We start from the raw sequence: 13,857 nt of genomic DNA, 5'->3' as shown, positions 1-13,857 counted from the left end.
GGTAATGAAATCCCACTCGTAATGAGGAGACAAGGAAAGATGGCACTGGAAATTGGCAGCGTTTGAACTCTGAAACTCAGTAGGAGGGAAAAGAAGCAGTTTTTGTGAAAGACCTTGTTCACAGGAGTTTCAGAGGAAAACCTGTGCTTTGGGGTGCCTGAATGCTCCCTCAGATCAACTCTGAAAGGAGTTTGAATTCCCTCATACATTAAGTGGCAAGAGGGGGCCTTAAAACAGGATTTAGACCTACTTTATACCACATTATTAATATCAAGAAGTCATAAAAGACCTTCAGTGTTATTGCAAATCAGACCTTGAATCCCAGCAGAGTACAAAAACTGAGGTTGAACTAGAATATCAAACCCAGACTTTACAAAGTTCAGAAATGAATCTCCCTTTAAAACTGTTGCTCAGTTTAGAAAATAGATCAGTCATCCGATATGTGAGCCGCAATCCCATTCAGCTTTGGGAAATTCTCCCATTGATCTGGACTCCCAGCATAACTCCACTTCTGCATAATAATTACTGCCCTTGGAACATCACTACTATGCTAGATGTAGGGACAAAAGAGAACTACTGCAGATTCCATAGGAATAAAGCATTGTTTCTCTAAAGAATTTTGGGCCTATCAAACCTGAGAGAAGGCAGACCGTGGCATAGATGGGTAGGTACAGTGTACCCATTCGCTTCCCTGCTTATCCATTGCAGATAGAGTAGCATTATTTTTAGCACAGTAGGTGTAGAACAGGGTGGTTTTGAAAGAAAACAAAAATAATGAATTATTTATGCAAGTTAAATCAAAATATGCTCCATATAAATGTTTAATCAGGTTTTCACCAGCTTCTCTCCATATGCTCTGCCTTGCTCAATAGTAGATTTCTAATGGAATCACTAAATATATTTCAATAGCTCTGTACATAGTATTATGCAATTCAATTTCTGCCTAGATTTCATTCAAAGCAGCTATGGAAAGGTGAATAGTGAACTTGCTCAGAGTCAATACTACAGATACAGGGAAAACTATTCAGGGGGTTTCTTCCTACACCCCCATTTGTCACAGGGGAATGTTATAGTTGATGATGCAGATTTATCATACACAGGTACACTCCTTGCACCTATGCACATTGGGGAAAATGAATTCATTCATTATGTTTGAGAAACAGAAGTTGCATTTGCTTGAGAACATGCTAAATAAGAGAAGTCACCCTAACTCCTGTGTCAGGAATCCAGAAGATACTGAAACTTCCATTTATCTTTTTCCACCTTTCAAAAGCATTCAAATAAAATCAAGGCTGGTTTGCAGCTTATTACACCTGACTTGATTCTAGGTTTCTACCCTGCAAGCCATAATTTCAGGAGCACCTGAGCACTAAAAGTCAGTACCCTGGGTGGACTGTCAGTCACCACCAACAGCAGCTTTCCCAACCAAACCCAAATACCTACAGAGCTCTTCTTGCTCCTCCAGAGCACTGAACATCTGAAATGCAAACACTCACTCCCTTTCCCAGAACATAAGCAATTCAATACCCCCAGCTTTCCCCCAGCACTAGCCACTCTGTTTCTTGTCTTCTTTTTTATACAAAGCAGCTGGTCCCTGCAGATTAACAGGGCCCAGCTGCATCTGGTCTCCAGCCATTTAACCCCTTCTAAGCTGGTTCCTTGCTCCTGCAGAAGAAAACAAAATTGTCTGCTTTTCAGGAGCCTCCTGGGGCTGCAGTAAGAGCATCTCTACCAGCAAAGGCAGTGTGGGTTTCAAATCAGGGAGAAAAGCTTGCCATGGTATAAAAATACTTTAATTTTACACTACGTAGAGCTTAGAGGCAAGGATGCGTGAGAATTAAACAGATTTCAAAACAGTAATGTCATACTCAAATATACTAAGGATGCACGGGGGTTATTTTATAACTTGTTGGGTTTGATGTGGAATGATCTCTGCTCTCTAACCACAGTAATTATTTTGTAGAATGTGCTATTGTTCTCCTGTCACGCGTTAAGCATGATGCGTAGTGGTTAAAGAGTATTTAGACAGACTGCACACCTGTATGAAATTCTTTCAGATTTTCCAGAGAGTATGGAGCCTGTATTCACAAGAGTTTCTTATGGCTTGTGGAGTCCTGAGAATCATGAGGTCACTGCTATGGAGGTATTTGTGGCTGCAGGATTTATTAGCTACAGGAGAAAGTCACAGGATTTTACCATTACTACCTCTGATGAAAGTGGCTGTGGTTTTAGCTATGCTTGCAGAAAAAAATCTTTTTAACTTTTACTTTTTTTTTTTTAATTTTATGAACAAGATTTGAAATCGGGAGTAAAGGTGCTTGGATGTGATGGATTAATTTATAGGGCTTTCCTCTTTTTGATTTTTTTTTCATTAATATTTCTAGCATACTGAAACAATTACGGAACAACCATGTGCAGATTGAGAAGATGACAAAGGAAAAATAGCAGGGAAAGAATAAAGGTCTATGAACTTATACATTTTCTAGCATTGTAGAGATAGCAATTGGTTGTCTCCCAATTACAGTTATTTCTCTGTCACTGTAGTTCGCAGCTCCTTTTTCCACCAAAGGATTTCATCTTTGGAAGGCTGTTGTGGCCCTTCCTGGCAATTCAGGTGTGAGACAGCAATCTGCTAAATATCAGTTTTATTGTCTTCCAAGCGAACCATCTAAAGGACACTCTGGACTCACATAAGTGCAGCCAGAGCTGTTCTCCAACTCCCCAAATAGGCACCCAGACGAGCCTGGATGCCGCCAGCCATCGTTCCAGACATTATGTAGTTTGGCTTTTTCTGTGATGGAAACACTACTTGTGTCTGCATCTCCTTCCAATGCTCTGAGGAACTGAGGCCAGCCAAAAACAAGAAGCAACCACTAGCAGCTCAGCTGAGCCATTTGGACATTCTGAAAACTCGGTAGGTGTGTAGCAATAACTTACTGCTCTGCCCCCACCTCAAGTACATCCCATCTCCTGTTTAATTTTTTTTTTTTTTCTTTGGCCAAATTTTAGCAGCTAGGTTGTGGAACCCTAGCAGGTTGGCTTGTATCCTCTCAACCAGAAGGTTTCTTCTAACTTCATTTGAGCCAGTAATTTTATCACATGGGAGTCATGAAATTCATTGCTTTGTGATGCGCTTCTGACCCCAGGAAGCCCCAGAGCTATGGGAATATGGAGACAGCTGTTAGTCTAGCAGAAACTGCCAGGTTTGCGAAGACCTTGTGATGGACCCAGAACATCAGCAGAAGCGGAGAGCCCTGGGGGAAAAGCAGACCTTAGTGCAAGTAAGCCTGAAAGCAGAGCAAATGGAAGCAGAGGAAGAAGAGTTAAAGAGAGGAGAAAACGGCTAAAAAGTCTCACTCTGAGCCAAGGAGATCAGCTGGAGAGCTGCTTGTTCGTGCAGGGTGTTAGCTGAGCTGGATTAGGGCTTTGCTGAAGCAAGTAGGAGGCAGGAGATTACAGAAATATCTGGTCAAGCTCAGAAGGAAAGGGGCTGAATGCAGAGATGTGTCAAGTGAGAGTGTAGTACAGAGTATAAACTTCAGAAACTAAGACATGCGTTCTTAGAAGCGGAGTATTAATTGTCATGTTGATGCTCTTCCTTCCTATGGTGTTACAGCTGCACCAACAGATTAATGCATAATATTGCCTGAGTGCAGAGTCTGTATTTTTGATATAAACCATCCTGGTATCAGGTTCACATTGGGAGGTGTGAACAGCATCAGAAATTCCAGTCTGAGCGATGTACTTGTATTCCTGAGCAGAGCAAATAAATTCAGTGCAAGTGCCATTTCCATCCCCTGCTGCCCTACAACATGATGGATGTTGCTAACTGTGCAACCCAGGGTGAAGCTGCCCGCCACTTCCTCCCCTGGCTCATCACCTCTCAGTCCCGATTCATTTTCCGTCTTGCGATATTCAGATCAAAGCATTCTCACCATACCGACTGTTTTCGGAGTAAAGGGAAAAAAAAAAAAAAAAAGGAAGGAAAGGAAAGGAAAGGGTAATAGTTGAAGGTCGCCCTCTTTGGTCTCTCAGCACCTTGCCGTGCCGGGGACGAGCGCTCTCACTGCAGCTGGCGCGGGGCCGGCAGCAGATGCGCAGGGCTGGGTGCTGCCATCGGGGTGCACCTGTTGGCTGCCACCATCTGCCAGCCCAAACGGGACAAAGCCCCACCCCGCGCCGGGCAGCTGAACGGTCTTAATCCCCTCCCTGGGGCTCCGGGCTGGCGGCCGCGGCACACGCCGCACAAAGTCGCGCCGCACCTAATCTCCCACCCTCGAGGGGGGCTGCTGCCCTGCTGCCAAGAAAGGGCTATTTAAATAAACCCAGAGAGCTATTACCTGACAAGAAAGCCTCTTATAAACTCTCTCTTTTTTTCTTTTTCTTTTTCTTTTTCTTTTTCTTTTTCTTTTTCTTTTTCTTTTTCTTTTTCTTTTTCTTTTTCTTTTTCTTTTTCTTTTTCTTTCTGAGAGAGAAAGGTATTAGGTTAACATGGATACTAATACTAAGTAAATTAAGGCTCTATTTAGCACGTGCCACAACTATCTCCTATAAGAAGCTATCTCACCTGCCCTCATGAGTCCCAGCGGGCAGAGCATCAGCACCCTGCAAAAATGCATCTTACGGGTCATCAAAGCGTGTGGAAGTGACTTTATTACCAAACTGGGCATACAAGATAGCAAAATGTACATAAACTGCTTAAACAGTATTTATAACAGTAAAGACCCTTTATGACTTTTACTGCTCCAGTCCCTAAGTTAGGCAGAAATAATTACTGCAGAAACTAGGTTGTGTAAATGAATGACCCGTTCAGATTCTGTTTTAGTGCTCACTTGTGAAGTATTGTCTTACATTCAGCTTAAAAGAGTAGGGAATAGGGCAGATAGAATCACAGAGCGGTTTGGGTAGGAAGGGACCTTTAAGATCATCCGATTCCAACCCCCTGCTATGGGCAGGGACACCTCCCTCAAGACCAGGTTGTCACAGCCCCATCCAACCTGACCTTGAGTGCTTCCAGGGAGGCGGCATCCACAGCTTCTCTGGGCAACCTGTTACAGATACAGCAAAAACTCACTAACTGAGCCCTGAGTCCCTGCTGTGAAATACCCCTGGTTTTGTCTGACTCCTCAGCTCCCCCATCTCCGAGACCTTGAGCACAGCCACCTCATTACAGCAGCATCCTGTGCTGTCTGCATTTTTGTCCACCTGTGTACTTCAGCCTGATGGCTACAGCAAGAGCTCTCGGGGAGAGCCTTGTCTTTGCCATCGGTCACTGCTTCACTGCTCTGTGATGGGACTCTGATCTCATACTATTCTTTGTCCTTTCCATCAGATACGCTAATAGAAATAACAGCAAATAAAATGACAGTCTTATAAGAGCTGCTCATCTCCCTCAGGCACTGCAGACAAGGTGAATGATTTTAGTATGTAATATCTTTTTTTCAGGGAAAATACTGGAAGTTTTGTCATTTGAAATATTTTAATTTAGACTAGATAAAGTAATGGAGAATGTACAGCTGTGTAATGATCCTACGTCTGGAGGGATTTGAACTTTTCTGTTTCCAAATTTGCAGAAGCTATCTGAAGGCAAACATTGACTAGAAATGTATTAAATTACTGCGAGCGATCCAAATTTTTTAAGAAAGTTAAATATTAAAATATATAAATAAATTACAAGTTTTCCCTTTAAAATATGCACGAGGTAATTCAGAGCAAATGTTAGAACAAGCCTGTCTGCTAAATTAGTTGCAAGGTAGTAGTGGCTACTTTTCCATTTACGCTAATGATGAGAAATGTAAAAGGCCAGCTTCATAATTCAGAGTGTTCATTTCGAGAGGTTCCAAGAACACTTATGCTAGATGGATCTGTCTAGCTAATCAGCCAGTTTCTTCTCTCCTTTTAAGACTGAAACACAATTACTGAACCTGTAGTTCCAATCTTTGCATTTTTTCCCTCTTACTAAAATATATTTCAATGTAAGGAACACTGGAGGATGATAGAGTTGAATTAACACCCTTAAACTAAGCATATTGCGTTCTCTTAAATCAGTGGTTTCACTTCTGCCCTAAAGCAATATGTGATTTGTAAATCTGAGACATGCTACCTTTAGGCAGTAGGCAATCTTTAAAAACAGGAAAGTAGGCAACATATGGTGGCACTAGGCAATATGAAATTGTTCTAAAGATACAAGTTTCCAGCCTCAGTAGTACAAGCCCAATTTTAAATAAAACATAGTATCATATGGTTCCTTTTTAAACACTGCAGTAAAAAAAAGAAAGAAAAAAGATGAAGAAAAAAAAGACACCTGGCGATATATGGTCATCCTCTAAACAACAGAGGGAACAGTTGACACACGCACACTTGGAAACCCACTGTCTATAAACATGCGGTCACCTACCTCCTTCAGTAGATGTAAATACTGAAATATGTCAGCTTGTGTATTTGCAGTCCCTGTAAGCTCACAAATTTCTTTTTGTTTTTGGTTTAATTGTACAAACACAACCATGGGTATTTTTTGTTGTCAACGCATGTGTGTATCTCATAAACCACGCATTCTATGTTCACATTTTTCTACTGCTGAGACCAGCTGGGTCACATTAGTCATGTCAAAGCATGTCAAGGACTATAACATGTAATTCTGTCCAATGTTACGGTGAAGGTGAATCTGTTCCATTACCCATGCAGAGAGGGGATAGCGGTATTTTAGCTCTAGGACATGACTTTTTCCTCAATTCTGCTCATATACAAATGGATTCCCAAAGCATAACCTAACTTTTTATTCTTTGGTGACAGAGATTTAAAGGAGTAAGGAGCTCTGAGGAGGAAAATATTTTATTATTAGTCATCAGTGATTGATTTGCTTCAGTGGTATAATAACTCATTCAAGAACATGTAGGACTGGACTTAGTAAAGCTATTAGTATACTAGTAAGTGAATACACAGTCTAACTTTTGTTCTTCCTCTTGGTGTTATAAAGCTAAATTACAGTGTTCGGCAGGTTCGGCCCGGTTCCATGACAATTGGTACAGGGGACCCATGGACCCACATCTCAGGAAAGGGGAGGGGGGAAAGGGAAAAGGGAAAAGGGAGATGGGCCTAGGAACAAAACAGCGGCAATGATCTGAGGAGGAAAACTAATTTACTAAATAAGATATCGGAAAGCAAAAAAACACAATATAATACAATATAATTGGAATTAAAGCTAATAAATCAAATAAAATGAGCAAGAGAGAGTGTCCGATAAACCAAAGGCCTTACACTAACGCTGAAGGCAGATGGCAGCGAGCACCCACTGCTGAGTTGATCCCAAAGGAAAGAGAGTGACCTGTGACCGCAATTTTTTATCTTTTCCCTCGGAGCGTAAATACATAAAAATGCAAAGCATCGCACAGTCCTCTGGGGAATGTAGTCCTTCTTCTCTTCTGAGACAGGTATACCTGGACTATTGATGCAGCTGGAGCATTAACTCTTTAACTCCAAATGCACTACATGATGTTATGATGTGGAATACCAGTACCAAAAATCAAAACCATGACATACAGACAAAATTAAATGGTACAGGTTTTGTTCGTGTTACATGTCACCATTCCTGCCTGGAAAATGGAGAACAGGGTTCTTCGTTATGAATAATTTTCTTGTAAAAGAGGGATAAAGGATCCTACACGGAAGCTTCACATGCTTCTGTCTTTGCTCTGTTGACATTATGTATTCTTCCTTGAGATGAACTTCAAAAAGATGAGTCTGAATGTTCTGCCTACTGACATCTCTAATCAGCCATTAATCGTAAAGGCCTTATGCCTCCATTGGATTGTCTTTTAGGTTCAGTCCCATACAGCGGCTTAATACAGTGGTCTATGGTAGCTGATGCAGCTACAATGGTAAGTACTTAATGAAAGTCACTGGAAGTCTGGACTTCTTCTATCCATGAGTATTAGAAATTCATCTGTTGCCCTCAGCCACAGCCATAGACAACAGAAAGGAGAGTAGTGCTGTGTTCCTTTGGAAAGAATTCAATCAAGACTGCTTGGTGAATGCATCAGATTATTCTTGTTACGAATATATTCTTTACGTGCAAATGACCTTTAGGCTTGTCCTTTGAAACTCAATATTTAAAGGTGTTGTAACATCTAATTCTCAATTACTTCAGTGAATTTAGACACATCTCTTTAAAATTCTGGCTCTTGTTAACGTGACAATAAAAGAGTTTGGATAAGGCTTGCACTTGTTCAGTGTCCATCCTCATTTGATTGTCTTTCTTAAGGATCGAGCAATGAAAAAATGTAGGGAAGAAAAATGAAGATGAAATATAGCTGTTTTTTTTTTTCCTTTTCCTTTTGGTGAGGTTTCTATATTTCATGCTGAAAAATGTCTTACTCCTGACCCATCACATACTTTTCAGTGACCCCAAGGCAACAGAGCCTCTCCTGCTGCATTGAAGGCCTCCTCAGGGCAGGCCAGCACAACAGTACCTCAGCTAGTCTAGATCATTGTGCCACTTAGGATAATTAGCAAGGGCAATTACACCAACTCTTTGGCACATGGCTTGGAAGTAAAATGAATATAATAGTTTTATTTGAACTCCTTTTCTTGATCACTACCCATATTCAAATCCTCTTCAGACGTCCAAAGAAAGGGGTACTGCAACTACCCCTTTCTTAGTAGATTCTGAGTCAAACATCAAACACAAAACCAATTTTTCTGTGTGACAGGCTAACACATGGGTCACTGTCCTGTGAGTTTTCCATATTTCGAAAATTTCCACAGGATTTATTTGAGTTAGCTCTGCAGTGGCTAATCTTGTTACAAGCATTCATAACCAAGCTTTTTTATCTGCTTATTCCACCTAGGTTTGCATCTCACATGTGTAAGCATATTGTGCAGTCATTGTGACCTCTAGCTGGATTTTTGGGAAGTCAGCTGGGCTCCTCCTCCGTTACAGTCATGTAGGACTGTGCTGAAGCGTAATGGTCTGGGAGATCTTGCAAGAGATACTGATCTAACTCCAGCTTTTACTTGCTATGGCACTAATTGTCTCAGGGTTGTTTGCCTGATAAACAGAAGAATGAGATGACGTGGTCTACAGACAAAATAAGGGTGCCAGGTAAATATTTTGTCATTACTATCAATAGTGGCAATTATGGATTCCCTTTCACTTCAGCAGAAATTAAGCACATGTGAGTCCTTATAAAATACACACAGCAACTTCAGAAATTCCAAACAGATAGCAAATTAGACCTCATATTACAGTAGAGCCAGAAAACAATAACATCCTTTTTCTTTTTCCCAAGGTTTTGTTTCAAAATGAAAAATGCTTCTTTTTTGGTTTATAATTAAAAGTTGTATTGTATATTGCAAGATAATCAAAAGAGGAGCCCTACGATCCCTTCCTAAAGTTGGACAGTTTCTTACTCTGCTCTCACATCCTCTGCCTTAATGTCCTTTCATAGCTCCTGGTAACATAACAGCACTCAAGGATAATGGAGAGTTTTGATATTAACTTACTGCAGGAGTTAGGATCCAAAGTGAGTTCTTCCTAACTTGTAAAGCTTGGACCGTGACTAGATTCATTTATCATTTCATTAGTGATTCGCCCCACACAACCAATCTTGTATTTGGGTACATATCTTTGAGAAAGTGCCTGAAAGTGTCACACAGTTACTATGGTTACATCCACAAGTACATCAGGTCTACCTGGAAATTACCAGCTATGTGGTTAACTGATCACTTGCATGTACAAATGCTGTGACCTGTGGATACAAAGCATTATAACGATATGCAAAAATTATATTTGCTGTGAATATAAATAGATTCACACAGGATTGTAAAAATCATGGTTCACATTAATGCTATTGGGCAGAGGACACTGTAACAGACTTCTAGCTCCTACCACCTTCAGACAAACACCACCTTGCTATTGGATTGTGCTATCAGGATGAGAAAGATGTTTGATGAGGTTCTCAAAACTGCAGAGCAGGTTGGCCTGCGCTTACACAACAGGATAAGTTAATAATTGTGGTATTTCTTGGCAGCAGCTAAGAATCAGGTCAAATATGACAGTTTTGATTGGATTTTATCAGAGCTCTGGGACTCTTTGAGTGGGAAAATCAAACAAAAGTAAAATGATTTTAATATAGGAGTAGATACTTATAAAATTTGTACATACTTCCATGCAGAACTGGCTTTGTCAGAAATACTTTCCAGCACAGAAAATTTTTCCATTCTTGTGAAGAACTGCACCAAACTTCAAAGGTGAACATTCTCTGTGTGGAGAACTGCACAGCAAATAATAGGTGACAGGTTTAGCAAGTCTTTCTTTCCTTTCTCTGACTCAAATATACAGGACTGCACATGTGAGTTTTATTTCAAACCTCTCATAAATATAGAGCAGAGGAAATGTTCTCATGAACCCCTGCAAAGAGAAGCCATCAAACTTTACCTCAGGCTTTTAAAATAGTATCATATGCTTCAGGTTGTATGATGTATTCCTGCTTGCAAATGTCCTTGTGCTGCCTGGACTTCATAAATCAGATCACAGGATAATAGAAAATTGAGATAGAGGGAGCCTGATGAACTCTCCAGTTCACCTGATTTCCACTGCTGCACATTTTCTGCTGTTCTGTCAACCATGGTTTCAAATGGGCCAAGTGATGAGGCTTCTACAATATCCTTTGCAATTTTGATTGTTTAACACACCTCATTGTCTGGGAATTTCCCCTTCTTAGGCAGCTTGAAGTTTCTCTGCCTTGATTTCATCCAGTCATGTCTTGCAATATCCCCTTTGTATCGGGCATAAATACTTAGCCTTTCACCTAAAGTTTGAATCATTTTAGCAAGTGTCAAAAGAAATCGAGTATTTTCATGGATAATAGTAGAGCCTACAGTCATTGTATCTAAGGACAATGTGAATTTTAGAAAGGAGATGAGAGGTTTTTTGAGAATTTTGGCCACTCCTTTATTATCAGAAGTTGAACAGGAGCTTCTTGAGCATAGACTGTGACTTGTCTGACCTCTCCAATGTTCTTCGTCTTTCCCTGTCCCCAGCACCTGGTACAGACTATGCTTCAACATGGAGTACTTGGAGTATTCTGCAAATCTGGGGTCTGCAGGGATTTCAAAGTCTGCTCCTGTCTGATAACTCCCACATTTCTATGAGAGAGAAATTGGAATTTCACAACAATGGAAAACAGATCCTGGATGTTTGTCAGTGATTAATGGTAACCTCCAATTGTTGTGGCTAGATTCATGGGAAGGAAAGAGGGGAAAAGCTTTTAAAAACCCTTTTATTTAGTCATTTTCCCCACATAGATGCATGAACTTTTTTTTTTGTTTTTCATACCTGTTCTTAAAAGTCTGCGCAGACATTAAAACTTCAGCCTGGTGTCATGTGAAGTCAGAAGTTACACATCCCCTTGCTTACTACTCTGAACACTAGAAACCTGTGGTGTCTCACCACACTTGACATTCGTTCCTTCTCTCCACAGTCCCTAATAATATCCTGGACATGTACATTCATCTATATTCATGAGAGCGCAGATGCAGCCAAATTAGTGGCAGCAAAGCACATTTTACACTGTAGAAAATACAATCTGTCTTCTTTTTGATTTTTTTATATAAAAAAGTTTTATTAAAAAAAATCAGAGAGTAAGATTTAAATTCAGCACCACCCGTTGCAAGAGTCTGTTTAAAAATGCACAGCTGGCTTGATGATGAGTGACAAATCAAAAGTCAGAGTGAAACTTCCCAATCATCTGAGCCCTTGCCACCCGATTAGCAGAAGAAAAACAGGGCAGATGGAGGGAGACGCAGCAGTTCGGAGGGAACAGATGGCCACTACGAACTTGATATATGAAATTAATAACACTTTCTCAAATACAATTAGTAGCAGGAATACATTACCTGAATTTTCATAACTGTGAGCAAGCTGACATTAAATGAGGTTTTTCAGATTAACAGTCAATATAGCATTGATATTTGGAGAGAAATAAAAAATTATATGGAAAGTAATAAGGACCGTTCTGCTTTTTGTGCTCTAACTGATTACGAGAGCCCAGCTGTACAAAGTCTGCATGATTCTATAGTTTGAAACTCCCTAGATATGTGCTTTTATGATTAACTCATTTATTTCTTAAACCAAAGACAGGTGCCATGAGGTTTCACACTGATTCTGAATGTGTCGGAAGAATCTGCATTACAGTGAGGGCTTATATTGTCCTTACAGCAAAAAGCTTGTATAAATCTGGAACAAAATTTTCAGAACTGATGACTGGCTTTGGAAATCTGAGCTGAGATATCTTAATAGGTCCTGACTTCCTGTGTTTCAACATCTTCTGAAAATCAGATCTATTTAGTTTGTCTTTAATTGGGCATCTAAAATAATTAGCCTGCTTTGAGATTCCTGTTTTTACAGCTACTCTGTACAGAAGGAACAAGATTCAGAACAAGAACAAGGAAAAATATGTAACACATTTCAAAGGCCGACTCATGGCCTGGGAAGAAAAAACATTACAACGCTGCATATAAGCCAGCTCAGCGGATTGCACTGACATACTCTGTCTGGGTGGGTGGATGACAAGGATCTTCCTTGGTTACCTACAAGCCCTGGCATACCTAGAAGGATGATTTAGTAGGTGTGTCTTTAATCACACCTACTGCTGCTTTTTCATAAACCACTGGTGGCAGAATCAGCTGAGAGGTCATTTGCTCGACTAAGAAGAAAATGTTACAAATGAAATTAATAAAAACAAATTCTGACACTCTCCTCAGGCAACAGAAGTAAAAATGATAGCCTTCAAGCTAAAATTGGCCTTTCTGGAATGTGTGCATACATGTGCATACACACACTGAGAAAAGCAAAAGCATTTCCTTTAAGAACAATTTTTTTTACTGCAATGCAAGAGCTGCTAATACAAGAACCATAAATCTGGTGTTTAATTCTGTGGTCATTCACACTGATATACCGCATTCAGATGTATAAAGAGGACATTGCAGAGAAGTCAAGATGGGATACAAAGCATAAGAGTCACTTTAGAAACATTTCCCCGAGACAATCTGAAATAAATAATGACAATTTTAGACTACAAAATTAAAGAGATTATTCAGTGTTGAACTCTCTTGAAAGCCCTGAGGAGATGATTTAATCCTCAGTGACCTGATGCTTAGCATGATAAAGAAATGTAGCTGAGTTTCTTCCTATGAGTGTCACTCTATAGTCACTTTTTTCTCCCTTTCCTTTCTATTTTGTTATTTTCTTTATTGTCATTTTCCCAGCCATAGCCGACAGATGCAAATGTAATTTGTTTATGAATCACAGCACATATTTATGTGAATATACCATATGAATATGCTTGCAGTATGATTTCAGCTCGGTGAATACTGCAAAAGATGATTTGCAAACACTGCTATGTATTAAGGGCAGGATATAAAGCTTTTTGCTATCCCTGGGATGACTCCTGTTGGCTTCCAGGAGTTTTGGTTCAAGCTCCAAGCCAAGACTTTCCATTCAGAGGAATTTTTTCTTGCTGGTTGTCTGTAGTTTGTGTGAACATATCTAGTCAGAGCTTTGTTCAAATTCAGTGTAGAAGCTTCTGCTTGGAGTAAAGCACATTCCTGCAAAAATACATATATATTTTTTTCTATGACTACATATAGTCATATGCAACTGTTATCAACACAAGAATCTATGAGTAATCATTAATAACGGATACAGCAACGATCTACATAGAGTTCAGGAGTCACACACACATATGTTTTAGCTGTTATTCAAAGAAAGGACTTTCTGTCCCAAAGAGAGCTGCCAGTCCAAGATTCAGAGAGAAAAGAATTGGGTCTGTGGCAAACTGATAGAGCTTGGTCTTGTGC

The sequence above is a fragment of the Cyrtonyx montezumae genome, unplaced genomic scaffold (assembly GCF_038088225.1).
Source record: "Cyrtonyx montezumae isolate F1298 unplaced genomic scaffold, pur_monq_1.0 scaffold_8, whole genome shotgun sequence".
Classification (NCBI taxonomy): domain Eukaryota; kingdom Metazoa; phylum Chordata; class Aves; order Galliformes; family Odontophoridae; genus Cyrtonyx; species Cyrtonyx montezumae.
The sequence above is the reverse complement of the archived record's forward strand: the minus strand, read 5'-3'. Positions refer to the sequence as shown.